Source organism: Saimiri boliviensis, chromosome 15 (assembly GCF_048565385.1).
Source record: "Saimiri boliviensis isolate mSaiBol1 chromosome 15, mSaiBol1.pri, whole genome shotgun sequence".
Classification (NCBI taxonomy): domain Eukaryota; kingdom Metazoa; phylum Chordata; class Mammalia; order Primates; family Cebidae; genus Saimiri; species Saimiri boliviensis.
In genome coordinates, this window is record NC_133463.1 from 37,843,243 (window position 1) to 37,858,491 (window position 15,249).

The 15,249-nt window shown below is 33.1% G+C and overlaps 2 long non-coding RNA genes across 6 annotated transcripts in view; one reads left to right on the forward strand and one right to left on the reverse strand.

The window, feature by feature from the left end:
- Nucleotides 1-15,249, forward strand: part of LOC104653286 (uncharacterized) — a 951,899-nt gene that overhangs the window by 921,357 nt on the left and 15,293 nt on the right. The window lies entirely within an intron of this gene.
- The window catches only part of LOC141581453 (uncharacterized), a 63,573-nt gene continuing 58,885 nt past the window's right edge, over nucleotides 10,562-15,249 (reverse strand). For all 4 annotated transcript variants that reach the window (XR_012514092.1, XR_012514089.1, XR_012514093.1 and 1 more), the window contains one exon: nucleotides 10,562-11,166. This is a non-coding gene — a long non-coding RNA (uncharacterized LOC141581453). The remainder of the gene's footprint in view (nucleotides 11,167-15,249) is intronic.

Genomic DNA, 15,249 nt, shown 5'->3' on the forward strand with positions numbered 1-15,249 from the left:
TTTCTAGCCTTTTCTGGATTTGGAAAGAAGCAGACAGAAATGCGATAGAAATTCATTATACTGGAATCTATGAGCATGAACAATAGTTCTAACTGCTTGAATAAAAATGCCATGATATTTATACCTGGATTTATAAATATGGGAAGTCTGAAGCAAGACCACAGATCTCACAATTGTCAAAATAGCTCTCGGCCAATTATCTATCTGCATTTATATATATCACAAATAAAAGCAACCCAGGAAATTCAGAAATCAATCAATCACTATTACTGAGTGTTTCCTTAGAGATTTCTTCTATGCATGTTGCTTACAGCTGTAGCTTTACTGACTGATGTGGATCATTGCACGATCAATATGGCTAGGGCAATATTTATCAGTCATAAAATCTGGCTGGGACACACAAATAGATGTGTTTATCCTGCAGGTCACATTACAATTACATGAAAACATGACTTCCATCTGAATTGTTTAAATAATTAAGAATAGATAAGAATTTTCTTAAGTCAGATTATTTAGATAAGGCCTCCAAAATTTATTCTGCAGTATGTATTATATATAAATGTAACTTTTTCATTATCAGAGCGTTTCTAAATACTTCTCCTTTAATCAATTTTATGTTAAAAGATTATATTTTTCTATTTTATTAATTTTTTGTGTCCTAAAATCTTATAATATAAACCAGGATAGAACATCTATAAGTTACTGAAAATAAATGTCAGTAGAATACAGGATAACAGATCTGGAAAATATTTTGGAGGAATGAAATAAAGTGACTCTTCTATTTAATCCTTAATAATTGATACCAAAAAGAGGATTGTTAACTGACTTTCCAAAGAGTGTAACAGAACTCTGAGCCTCCACCAACCACGGTTTGACCTCAACCTAAAATCCTTTGGTTTAGTAGGTGGAATAAAGGAGAGATAAAGAGAGACCAGAGTTCAGATAAGTCTCTGCTGCCTTAACAGCACAAAACCAGTGTTCTCAAAACCCTCTCTAGGAAGCTTTCACCAGAGATCACACTTGACATATTTGATCATTTCTTTTTCTTTTTTGTGGACATAGTAAGCAAGGTGGAGAAAAAAAAAATCTGTACAAAAGCATAGCTGGCTTTTCAAACTGTTCTCTCATTCATTCCCTCTATTCTTTATGGAATAGCTGATACTAAGCAAAACCTTTATTTTTAAATAAATTACATTAAAAGCATTTGCCTTCTTGTCATGTTTGGAAGAAAATACATAACATCAATTTTGATATGTGTAAATGTTTTAAGTATATACATAACAGAAAAAATGACCATCCTAATATTTCAGAGATAGGTTTTATTTCTTCGGTTAGTTGTTATTTTGTGAAATATTTATTTGAAAATAGACTGACCCATGTACACAGTTTTAATATAGAGAATGTCTGGAATACTTAACAAATGTGAAATGTTTAGATTATTACTTGAGACCTATGATTACTTGTTCACATGTAATGTGAGAAGTATCCTATATCAATTGATATGATTTTATTTCAGCAATCCTCTTTTTTTTAAAGGTCCAGAATACATCTTCAGTGGAGGTCTCAACTGAGCACAAACTGACATTTAGAGTCTAGTTATAGCCATACAACTACATAGACAGTCCTGAGGGGATCAGAAACCAAAATGCAGGAAAGGGAGTTTCAGCGGATGGGGAAAGCCTGTTAAAAGAACATTTGTGAAAGGCTGTAAGGAAATTAAGATAGAGAAAAAGCCAAGTAAATGGAACAGTCAAGAAATGCCATTTGGTTATCAGTCTAACCTCATGAAAAGAAAATTTAAGTTTAACCATTGTGAAACAGGGACTGTCTCTATGTCCTAAATATTAACCCTTTGTCAGGTATATATATTAAAAATATTTGCTCTCATTCTATGAGTTGTCTTTTCACTCTATTGATAGCGTCATTTAATGTCCAAAAGTTTTTAGTTTTGATTAAATCCAATTTATCTATTTTTTATTTTGTTGCCTGTGCTTTTGGTGCCATTTGAGACCAGCCGTATTCATATTATGAATCATTGCCAAATCGAATGTCATAAAGGTTTCTCATATTGTTTTTCTTAAAGCTTTATAATTTTACCTCTTATATGTAGATTTTTAAATCTATTTTGAATTAAATTTTTAATATAATTTAAGGTATGAGTACAACTTAATTCTTTCTTATGTGGATATCTCAATATCATTTGTTAAGAAAGGCTGTTTAAACCTTTTTATCCTTTCTTTTCTTTTTTCAAAGTAGGTACAAAGATAGTACTTAAACCTCACTGTGCCAATTATTTATTGTTAATTATTTATAATTATTTATAAATCACACAAGTTATCAGGAAAAAAAAATCTCACATGCTGTTATAATTTATTTGCACCAAACTGGGCACCCATTAAAGAGTATTCTTTGTAGTTGAATTTTTTGTGCGTGCAAGATATAAGGTCTGTTTCTATACAGTAACATAATTGAAGGATGCATATATCTGACTTTGAGACATTGAAGTGTGGGGTTAATCTCTAAAAAGATTTATTGGAGAGGTGGAGAAGATTATGCATAGGACAACCTCTTGACTATATTTAGGCTTCTCTCACCAAATTCTACTCATCACACTATCTACTCTACAAACCTGCTTCACCTTATCATATACTGACTTTCTGACTGTCAGGCCCCTCTTTGTCTCATCTTCTACTTCAGAGCAGCTCCATACCTTCTGCTGTGTAATCAGCCTCTGTTTTTCCTATTTGCTTTTATAGTCTACCGTTTTCTCAGCAAAACAAAAGAATCTTACTATTAATCTACAAGAAGAGAATAGAAGGGCAGGAGAATAACAACATACTCCATAATTATCAATATGATTATTATTTTTTTTTGAGATGGAGTTTCAATCTTGTCACCCAAGCTGGAGTGCAATGATGCAATCTTGGCTCTGCAACCTCCGCCTCTCAGGTTCAAGCATTTCTCCTGACTTAGGCTCCCCAGTAACTGGAACTACAGGTGCCCACCACCACACCTGGCTAATTTTTGTATTTTTAGTATAAACGGGGTTTCACCATGTTGGCCAGGCTAGTCTCAAACTCCTGACTTCAGGTGATCCACCTGACTCAGCCTGCCAAAGTGCTGGGATTATAGGAGTAAGCCACCATGCCCAGATGATTCATTTTTTCATTATAACATATAGCATACACAAAAAATTGTATGTGACATAATTAAATAACGACAAAGTCTTATCTCCTTTAAAGTGTTCCATGGATACCACTTCTAATTACATCCCCTACTGTTTCCCAAAATATAATCATGAGTTTGTGTTCAACATTCTGTTGCTTTTCTTTATAGTTTTTACTATAATTTGTTTTCTAAAGACAGTAAGATACAGTTCACCTAGCAGATAGAAAAATATTAAAGTTTGAAAATACCAAAAATGAGCCAAGATTTTGGACATGGGATTTCCTATACACCACTGGAGCATATATTGTTGTACAGGCTATTTGTGAAACAATTTGGTGTTACTTTATAAAAAAGACTCTACAGTTCAGCAGTTTTCTTTTGCAAAACTCTTCCACATATTCTCCGGGAGAGATGTATTTGAACATTCAGAGCAGCACTTTAGCAGTATAAATTTTAAACAACTCAAATGTTCATCAGCATACTAGTGCACAAAGATAAAGAGATTCCAATTTTAGGTATCAAAATAAATTATTCTCAAATATTTAATGTTGTATGAAAAAGCAAGTCACTATATAAATATATGATTTAATATTTTATTATATAAAATAAAAGATGTGAAACACCATTATCAAGATCATATGGTAGACCTTATTAGAGTTCATTGACCTCTGGTCAATCTCTTTATGTATGATATAGCTTAAAGAAGATTATACTTTGTTGCTTTCTTACAGTCAGTTAATGTCATCTGATTAGTAAGGGCCATGATGAGAAGATCCTGGATTAAATTATCAAAGTGAAGCTGTGTGACATCCATGACTTCTGTTCCACATCCACTGCAATTGAAGGGTCCATAGATTTCAGAGGGTACGTCTTCAAGACAGTGAAACCTCTTTCTGCCTAGCAACCAGAGTGACTTTATGGAGTAGAGCCCCTGCTCACCTATGAAAGACATATAGTTTAAGTGAGAAATAAGCTTTCATCTGTTAAGATGGCAAGATTTAGGCATTGTTTATTATTGCATCAGGCTATCTTCAACTGTTGAAGTTGACAGGATCTCTTGTATATATTTTTCTAAAAAGATTCAAGTTTTAATTAAAAGAAGTCACACACAAGCAAGTATATGCTGTATGATATCATTTTTATAAAGTTTTAAAGCAAGCAAAACTAACATAATTGTTTTAGAAGTCAAGAAAGTACCTGCCTTTAGGTTTTATAGATTGAAAAGGCGTATGAGTGGGGTTTCTGGGGGGCCCTGGTATTGATCTATTCTTGATTCCTGTGGTCTTATACAACTTTATAGATTGCAGTTTCACTTTTGTTATCTCTGGTAATAATCTATAAGGTCTGTAGTGATGCTGTCCTACTTTTTTGATAATTATAACTTGTACCTTTTCTCTTTTTTGCTTGTGCAGTTTTGATAGGGTGTATTACATTTTATTAACCTTTTTCAAAGAAATTAGTTTTGGCTTCGTTAGTTTTTTTTCTGTGTGTGTGTGTGTGTGAGAGAGAGAGAGATATATAAATTCCAGTCTGTAATTTTATTATTTCTATTTTCTTTAGATTAAATTTACTTTTTTAACTTTGTGGGAGTATAAATGGTTAAGTTTATTGATTATAAGCCATAAGAATTGAAGAATGTGTGTAGGATTATAAATCCACCTGTACTCATGGCTTTATCTGCACTGCACAAGTAGTGTTTTCTTATATTTTAATTTTTATTTAGTAAACCATTTTCTAATTCCAGTTGGTGATTTCTTCTTTCATTCATGATTATTTACAAATTTTATAGAAGTTTGTAGAATTTCAGAACATTTAGAAATTTAGAAATTGTCTAGTTTTTTATGATAATAAATTATTAAATTTCTAGGTTAAATCTACTGTAATCAGGTGACAAAATACATAAATTCAAAAAGATTAGAGTTTTACATCTCATATTAAGTCACTGATACATTTGGAATTGAGTTTAGTAATAAGGTATAAAGTAATGATCCATTTTAATTTTCACCAGATATTTAGTTATCTTGGCACCATTTATTAAACAACCAATTTTTTTCCATTAAATTGCAATGCCAAAGCAATTTGTAATGCCAAAACTGTCACATATCAGATTCCCTAAAATCTGATATATGATTTCTGTTTTATTGCTCTTTTTGTCTACCCCTTAGTCAATATCAGGTATTTTAGTTAATAGAACATTAAAATAAGTCTTAGGCCCTGAAAGAACAAATCTGCCCCCTCCCACTACCTGATTCTTCTTGATTAGGTTTTTTTTTTTTTTTTTTTTTTGCCTCTCCAGATGCTGTTTCTAATCGATTTTTAAATCAACCTGTCAAATTTCTCATATATAAAAATTATATATATGTCAGTTTGCACAGAATTAATACCTGTATGATATGTTGCTAATCATGCTAATCTTTTAATTCACTCAGATTTTCTTTAGTGAGATTTAATGTTTGTATTTTATTACAAAATCAGCTTGCATATATTTTGTAAAGCTTGTTATTAGGTAACCTATATATTTCATTGCTATTGCAAATGTTATCCTGTATGTGTGTCTACTTTCAAATAGTTTATTGCTTTTGCTAAAGTTTTGAATTTAAATTTTGATCTTTTCTTGGAAACTTGCTAAATTATCTCATCCAATCAAAGGATTTTTTCCTTGATACATTTAAGCTGTTCTTTCTTTCCTATCTCACTTTTTTTTTTAATGTCCTTTATTGCACTGACTGGAATGTTCTGATTGTAAATGGATTGCTTTTACCACTTAAAGTGGTTTTTCTAAATGCTTCTCAGGTCAAATAAGTTCTTGTCTATTTCTAATTTGCTAACAGTTTCATCATAAATCCTGATTGATTTTTTAAAGATTATTTTCTTTACTAATTGCCATAATCACTTAGATCATTTTCTTTTCTAATTTGTTATATTTACATATCCTCTAATTTTGAAGCAATCTTGCATTCATAAAGTGAATCTAATATCTTGTGGCATTTTACCTTTTTACAAAGCATTACTATATTTGGTTTGTAATAATTGTTTATATGTGCATTTACATTAAATAAATTTGGATTTTGTTTTCGTTCAATTACTGACCTTGCCTGGACTTGGTTTAAACATAAAATTAAAGTAAAATTGAAACATACCTTCTTTTTCCTGGTTTTAGAAGACATCTTGGAAAGCTTAATGTTATCTATTCCATGGATATTTTCTAGAACAACAATGCAAAATTGTTTGGCTATGTGATTTTATGTGAATATGGGAGGGTAAAGGAAGATTTTAGCCTATTTGATCTAATTTCTTTCTTTGAGATAGGTCTATTTGAGTTTTTCAAATTTGTTTGAATTAAACTGCATTTCACTCCTGGAATAAGCCAACATTATGTGGCTCCTGATGGGATTCAGTATGAAGCATATGTGATCATCCTTGATGTACTGCCAAAAATGTTTACCCCAAATTTAATTAAATCTCTTATCTAGACTTACCTTGCTGTTTAAAGAAATACAAGGAATAGAGGAACAAGTTAAATTACACAGTATGGAAATAGAGAAGTCCAGAGTTGGTACAGAACAACTGGTCTAAACTTTTCTAAAAGCAAATGTAATAAAACAAAAATTGATCTCTTCTAAATTAAGACAAGAGACATAACCAAATGGAAAGTGTGATCCTTTATTAGCTTCTGATTCATTAAAAAAAAAAAAACCCTATAAAAGACATGTGGGGGGATATTTGGGGAAATACGAAGATGGAATGGGTATTAGAAAATGTGGTATGTCTGATTTTTCTAGAAGTGATAATTGAGTTATATAGGATAATGTTCTAATTCTTAGGAGATGCATGCAGAAGTTTTTTTAGGTTTGAAACATCACGTCTGCAGCATATTTTCAAATAAATATATACAAAATTAAAAAATATATATATATTTTTTTCAATGAATTTGTTTTTTTCATTTCATATTTTTTGTGTCTGTTTCTACGTATTTTTCTTTCTACTAATTCTTGATCCAGGAAGCTTAAATATTTACTTTTAGTAATTTTTATGTTTAGGTGTGATTAAGTTAGTATTCATAAACTTGGTGAAAATTGTGTGAAGTTTGTCCAACAGGACTTTTTTTTAGAGATTATTTGCATTCCAAATCCCATCTCAAACAATGTGAGCTTGAATTAACAAATCTCAGAGGGAAATGCTTGTTAGGAACTCTAGTTAGAGACCTACTCAGACACCTGCAGTCCTATAGATCTCAGGATCTATGTCCCCAGCTCCGACGTCACATTACAATCTGTGGGGGTTTGTACTTTTCAGTCTTACTGGCTTCTGAAAAATTTATATATTTTTTGATAAGTCCAGCCACACAATAAAATATATTTGAAAAATTACCCATTACTGTACAGTTGTCTGAACATCTATCTAGTTTGCCACAGGGAAGATGATAATGGATTAATAAATATATTTTCTTTAATTCTGATCATTTCATTTGCCATTCCACCTTTTTCCACTTAAACTGGAATTTTTCATCTATAACTTGGAGAATGGAAGACCTAATAGATTAGATAGAACAAAAAAGATGATATCTATTTTTGAAACTTCAAGGCTAAGGACCCTGGACAAACAATAGATTAGAAAATTACTTGGGGATCCAGCTTCTTCTACCCAACTCAACTACTCACCTAAGCAGAAATTAGATTCCTCAGTTAAGAATAATTTTGAAAGTAATAAATAAAAACTCATGTGAGGGTCTGAGAAGAGAGGCCCTGTATCTTTTTATTTTTTTATTTTATATATATATATATTTTTTTTATTGCATTTTAGGTTTTAGGTTTTGGGGTACATGTGAAGAACATGCAAGATTGTTGCATAGGTACACACATGGCAATGTGGTTTTCTGCCTTCCGTCCCCTCGCCTGTATCTGTCATTTCTCCCCATGCTATCTCTTCCCACCTCCCCACCCCCCGTCCCTCCCCCATTTCCCCCCAATGGACCCCAGTGTGTAGTGCTCCCCTCCCTGTGTCCATGTGTTCTCATTGTTCAACACCCGCCTATGAGTGAGAATATGCGCTGTTTGATTTTCTGCTCTTGTGTCAGTTTGCTGAGAATGATGGTTTCCAGGTTCATCCATGTCCCTACAAAGGACGTGAACTCATCGTTTTTGATGGCTGCATAATATTCCATGGTGTATATGTACCACATTTTCCCTATCCAGTCTATCATCGTTGGGCATTTGGGTTGGTTCCAGGTCTTTGCTATTGTAAACAGTGCTGCAATGAACATTCGTGTGCACGTGTCCTTATAGTAGAATGATTTATAATCCTTTGGCTATATACTCAGTAATGGGATTGCTGGGTCAAATGGGATTTCTATTTTTAGGTCCTTGAGGAATCGCCTCACTGTCTTCCACAGTGGTTGAATTAATTTACATTCCCACCAACAGTGTAAAAGTGTTCCTATTTCTCCACATCCTCTCCAGCATCTGTTGTTTCCAGATTTTTTAATGATCACCATTCTAACTGGTGTGAGATGGTATCTCAATGTGGTTTTGATTTGCATTTCTCTGATGACCAGTGATGATGAGCATTTTTTCATATGTTTGTTGGCCTCCTGTATGTCTTCTTTTTTAAAGTATCTGTTCATAGCCTTCACCCATTTTTGAATGGGCTTGTTTGTTTTTTTCTTGTAGATCTGTTTTAGTTCTTTGTAAATTCTGGATATCAGCCCCTTGTGAGATGGGTAGACTGCAAAAACTATTTCCCATTCTGTTGGTTGCCGATTCACGCTACTGACTGTTTCTTTTGCCATGCAGAAGCTGTGGAGTTTGATTAGGTCCCATTTGTCTATTTTGGCTTTTGTTGCCATTGCTTTTGGCATTTTAGTCATGAAGTCCTTGCCTACACCTATGTCCTGAATGGTTTTGCCTAGATTTTCTTCTAGGGTTTTTATGGTGTTAGGTCTGATGTTTAAGTCTTTAATCCATCTGGAGTTAATTTTGGTGTAAGGTGTCAGGAAGGGGTCCTGTTTCTGCTTTCTGCACATGGCTAGCCAGTTTTCCCAACACCATTTATTAATCAGGGAGTCCTTTCCCCATTGCTTGTTTTTGTCAGGTTTGTCGAAGATCAGATGGTTGTGGGTATGTTGTATTTTCTCTGAGGCCTCTGTTCTGTTCCATTGGTCTATATGTCTGTTTTGGTACCAGTACCATGCTGTTTTGATTACTGTAGCCTTGTAGTATAGTTTGAAGTCCGGTAGTGTGATGCCTCCTGCTTTGTTCTTTTTGCTTAGAATTGACTTGGCTATGCGGGCTCTCTTTTGGTTCCATATGAAGTTTAAGGTGTTTTTTTCTAGTTGTGTGAAGAAGGTCATTGGTAGTTTGATGGGAATAGCGTTGAATCTGTAAATTACTTTGGGCAATATGGCATTTTCACGATGTTGATTCTTCCTAACCATGAACATGGAATGTTTCTCCATCTGTTTGTGTCCTCTCTTATTTCGTTGAGCAATGGCTTGTAGTTCTCCTTGAAGAGGTCTTTTATGTTCCTTGTTAGTTGTATTCCTAGGTATTTTATTCTCTTTGTAGCAATTGTGAATGGCGGTTCGTTCTTGATTTGGCTCTCTTTAAGTCTGTTACTGGTGTATAGGAATGCTTGTGATTTTTGGATGTTGATTTTGTATCTTGAGACTTTGCTGAAGTTGTTTATCAGTTTCAGGAGATTTTGGGCTGAGATGATGGGGTCTTCTAGATATACAATCATGTCATCTGCAAATAGAGACAATTTGATTTCCTCCTTTCCAATTTGAATATTCTTTATTTCTTGACTTCCAGTACTATATTGAATAGGAGTGGTGAGAGAGGGCATACTTGTCTAGTGCCAGATTTCAAAGGGAATGCTTCCAGTTTTTGCCCATTCAGTATGATATTGGCTGTTGGTTTGTTGTAAATAGCTTTTATTATTTTGACATACGTTCCATCAATACCTAGTTTATTGAGGGTCTTTAGCATAAAGGGCTGTTGAATTTTGTCAAAGGCCTTCTCTGCATCAATTGAGATAATCATGTGGTTTTTGTCTTTTGTTCTGTTTATGTGGTGAATTACGTTTATGGACTTGCGTATGTTGAACCAGCCTTGCATCCCCGGGATGAATCCTACTTGATCATGTTGGATGAGCTTTTTGATATGCTGTTGCAATCGGTTGGCCAGTATTTTATTGAAGATTTTTGCATCTATGTTCATCATGGATATTGGCCTGAAATTTTCTTTTCTTGCTGAGTCTCTGCCGGGTTTTGGTATCAGGATGATGTTTGTCTCATAAAATGATTTGGGAAGGATTCCCTCTTTTTGGATTGTCTGGAATAGTTTCAGAAGGAATGGTATCAGCTCCTCTTTGTATGTCTGGTAGAATTCGGCTGTGAACCCATCTGGACCTGGGCTTTTTTTGGGTGGTAGGCTCTTTATTGCTGCCTCGACTTCAGACCTTGTTATTGGTCTATTCAGGGTTTCGGCTTCGTCTGGGTTTAGGCTTGGGAGGATGCAGGTGTCCAGGAATTTATCCATTTCTTCCAGGTTTACTAGTTTATGTGCATAGAATTGTTTGTAATAATCTCTGATGATGGTTTGGATTTCTGTGGAATCTGTGGTGATATCCCCTTTATCGTTTTTTATTGCATCAATTTGGTTATTCTCTCTTTTCTTTTTAATTAATCTGGCTAGTGGTCTGTCTATTTTGTTGATTTTTTCGAAAAACCAGCTCCTGGATTTATTGATTTTTTTGAAGAGTTTTTTGTGTCTCTATTTCCTTCAGTTCTTCTCCAATCTTAGTTATTTCCTGTCCTCTGCAAGGTTTTGAGTTTTTTTGATCTTGCTCCTCGAGCTCTTTCAATTTTGATGATAGGGTGTCAATTTTAGATCTCTCCTTTCTTCTCATGTGGTGGAGGCCCCGTATCTTGCCTATGTCGTTTGCTCAATAATTGATTAGAAGGAGGATGAAATCTTAGAGTAGACATTGTCTGGATTCCTGTGGACAGAAACAGGATATCAGAATTCCCATGCAATATGGTGTGAGAAAAATGAATTACAAGTGTATATTCGACATCTGGTAGCATAAGGAAAATCTTCTCTAGACCATGAGACAGCTTTTCTGCTGTCCTTTTGAGAGGAGGGTACAAGCAGCTGAGATGAAAAGCCAGATCAAAATCCATCTTGTGTTGAAAGAGGAGCATGCAGAGCACATTCTAGTATCAAGCAATGACAGGGATCATAGTGGTACAAAGATTATTCCTCAGAGTCTAACCACTCAGAGCATTAGCCCCACCCAGACAAGCACCACCAGCAGCAGCTTTTCTTAGCAGTTTGTTATAAACACAGAACTTCAGGCCCTAGCCCAGGTCTATTTAACCTGAGTCTATATTTTAATAATATCGTACAGAAGATGACAGCAAGAAGCAATGAAAAGAAATAAACAAATAGATGAGACAAAATGTATCCCAAAAAGTGACATCAGATGACATCATAGTACTCAACACTTCTCTCTCTATGATTACTGATTGGCATTGTATAAGCTTTCCAAGTAACTGAAGGAAGTAAAGAAGAAGACTAAATTGTCAGAGATCCTGACATTACAAGTTTATTCTAAGATTAAATGTCTTCCTCCAGAAAGATGTGGTTATAAAAGAGATAAAATATCAGAGAAAATTAAATGAAAAAGAATTTTATTTTCTAGCATGGGCTGAAATGTGTTCCTGTCATATAAACTTTATTTTTGCAATGAATGGGTCATTTGAATATTTGAGGGCAGCGATTATGTTACATAATTTCCAAAACCCTCCCAGCACTTTGCCCAGCATGTTTCAGAAATAGTGTGCTCAATATCTGTTTATAAATAAATAGAAATAAATTTTACTGTAAATATTTTATGCTAGTATAATTCTAGTATATTCTTTGTAGTTTATATAATAATGTTATTTATAAATTAAACAAATATACCTAATTAATAGTAAATGAAGAGTATAATTTACAAAGTTATTTAAAATTGTCCCTTAACATAAATATCTCAGGAGGCTAATTGAATAGTTCCCTTCAGTCTGGTTGAAAATGGGAGACCCAGGATAAAGGAGACACCTTGCCACCAAAAAGTAAACTTTTATTTATATTTGCCAATTATTGAACATCTGTCTTATTTTACAAAGGAGACACATTAGTATTAATGCCTGAATGATGCTGTCTTTTTCAGGACAAATGTATTCTTTCTCAAATTTCATATAGTCTTTCCTTACATTCATGTGACTTTAAAGGGGCAGATCAGCTTCTATCATTTTGAGATTGCTATTTGTCAGCCATGTTTTTTTCCCTCACCATATCTCCGGTAACTTTTAATGCTAAAAACCATAGCTGAGAGGAGCATTCAGCCCTGAGTGTCAAGTGGTACTCATCACCAAGTGAGAAGAGCATATTACTGATTTCTGATAAAATGTCCATCATACTAGCTTTAAAGAGAGCCAAGAAAGTGTGTTAAAGATAGTATCTCCAAGTTTTGGTGTAACCCCTTTCACAGTTACCCAGCTTTTTCAGAGAAGATGAAAGTAATTTCTGAAGTACTAGCTACTCCCCCACCCTCCCTGTGTCATAAATATCTTAAATATTGCTCACCAAAATAACTACCAAGGTGCAAACACAGACATCTATGTGTTGATTTGTTACATAGTCTAGACAAATCTATACTCTATTTTATAGAATTTTATAAAATTATATATTTTTAGATATAGCCCTTTTACAAACCAAGGTGAAATATGGCTCTTTAAAGTAAATCATTACTAGTAAAGGACATTAAATTATCTGTGCAAATGTATTAGAGCGAGATGGTTTATGAACAATCTTGACTCTTCAAATATTTATTTCTATTAATAATTATAACAATTATTATTTGGGCATGTACTACAAAAACAAACTTATTCATTACATAATCAAAGTTTAAGCCATGGAGATTTTTGTTTTTAAAAAGGTTTGTATTTAAGATTTGGGGGAAAATGCTTCCATGATGAAATATTACATCTCTACCATAAAATTTGCAGCAATATTTAATAGTCTAAGTTTGCAAAAAGCATATACTGTTCTCTCAAGTATGATGAAATATCTTTACATGTATATGACTTACAAACATGAAAACTCAGTGCAGCAGAAAATGTCCCAAAAAATTTAGAATTGAATATGATGTTTCTAAGGGTAAATCTATTCATATTCATCATATTCCACTCTGACATCATTTTATAACAGAGTGAAACATTATACATTGTATGATGCCAAATTTAAATTTATTGTTTATTTTTCTAAACATCAGACTAAGATTGTGAATGATATTTTTCTCAAAAATGTTTCCATTTCTAAAATATTTTAAAATGTGTGTTATATAAAATACAGAAGGGCTGCTAATTTTCAATTTATTTTAAACAACAGGTATTTTCAGTCAAGTATAAGCTTGTTAAACCCATGATAACTTTCTTCTCCTTCTGAAAAAGACCATAAGTGACTGATTAAGCTGCCTCTGAATGTAAAGAAAATACTAATTATACAATCCTACACTGAAAAAAAAGTCCACTTATTAAGTTTTACTCTTTATGCTTATGTAATTAAAAATAATACCAAAATAAGAGCTTATTATATTTACTTATGTGAAAATTTTCATCATTTTCAAAGTAGCTATTTCAACATTTATAGTGAAATGGTAACAATGCATTTAAATTAATATATATCAATTTTAATCAAGAATTTAAGAATATGATATAGTACACAAAAATATTTACTAAGGAGTTTATAATACTAAAGATTCTTAAGACAATATAATAAAAAAAATGCTTTGGAAAAAAATTAAGTAATCTTCTAGTATCTCCATGGATTAGATGTAAAGCATTCCAGGAAATTCTGATGAGTTCTCTTACTTTTAAATATCTCTTGGCAAGGAGATTTCATAAATGTCTTTAATATTATACAGTCTTTACTTAGCTTTTGGGTTTGATACCTATGATACCCAACTTTAATATGATTCCTAACTCTAAACTACACATATTTCTCTACAGGTTTTGATGTTACTCCACATAATTAAATAAAAATTTCTATGTGTGAATTTAGTAAATAATTGATATCATAGGACTTCCCAATAGAAGATTCTTTGGCTGATAATAATTGTAGATCTGGTATATTTTAAAAGAATATTACCTACTTGTGGAAATAAATCATCTTTTGACCAGGTCACTGGGTAACTGGTGATTGAGTATTTTCTACTCACTGTTCTCCATGGTTCAAACTTTCATTATGTAACAAATAAGTATTAAGACTTTACATTTAAATGTATCTAGATTTGAACATAATTTCTATTTACCTGTTTAACTAAGCCTTGTTTGAATACATACAAAATGGAGATCATTATACTTATCTCCCATGACTGCTATAAGAATTAAACGTGTTAATTTTAGTAAAAGGGTCCAGCATATTACTTGATATATAAAAAATACTCCAAATATTTTTTTTCTTGATCTGTTAGGAGTGAAGTTGAGCCCATCTTATCAAAATCAAGCTCTCCCCTTAGCTAGGATTATTTCTATTTCAAAGAAAAACGATATCAATTCAGTTGACTACCTCTTCCTTGCAGGCACCCCAGAGTTTGATTGTTAGTCTGCACACTATCTGACTTAAGCCCACATACACGTTTTAAGTAGTCCCAGTGCTTTGTAGAATACACCACAGGAATCACATCCTACTGTCATTGTCAATTGTGAAATGTCTTCGTGAGTTCCCTGATAGGACAGGGAAAGTGTATCCACACATTCTCTCCCTTGAGAGAAATTCTCAGTTGTAGATTCCCCATGTGTTCATAGATTTGTCTTATCCATATATATAGATCTTTTGCCCTCTCAGACATCTGGACACTGCAGGATGGCTATGAAGAACAGTTTAATGTGAAATATAGCAAAACTATTTTGACATAGCTTTTTTCTCTCCAAGTGAACCTCCTCATGAAGAAGAAAAAGACAGATTTAGAGTGAAGTATTCTGCTAGTAACCAACTCTATTAGTTCAGCTGGCCTAGAATATGTCTGAGAATAAAT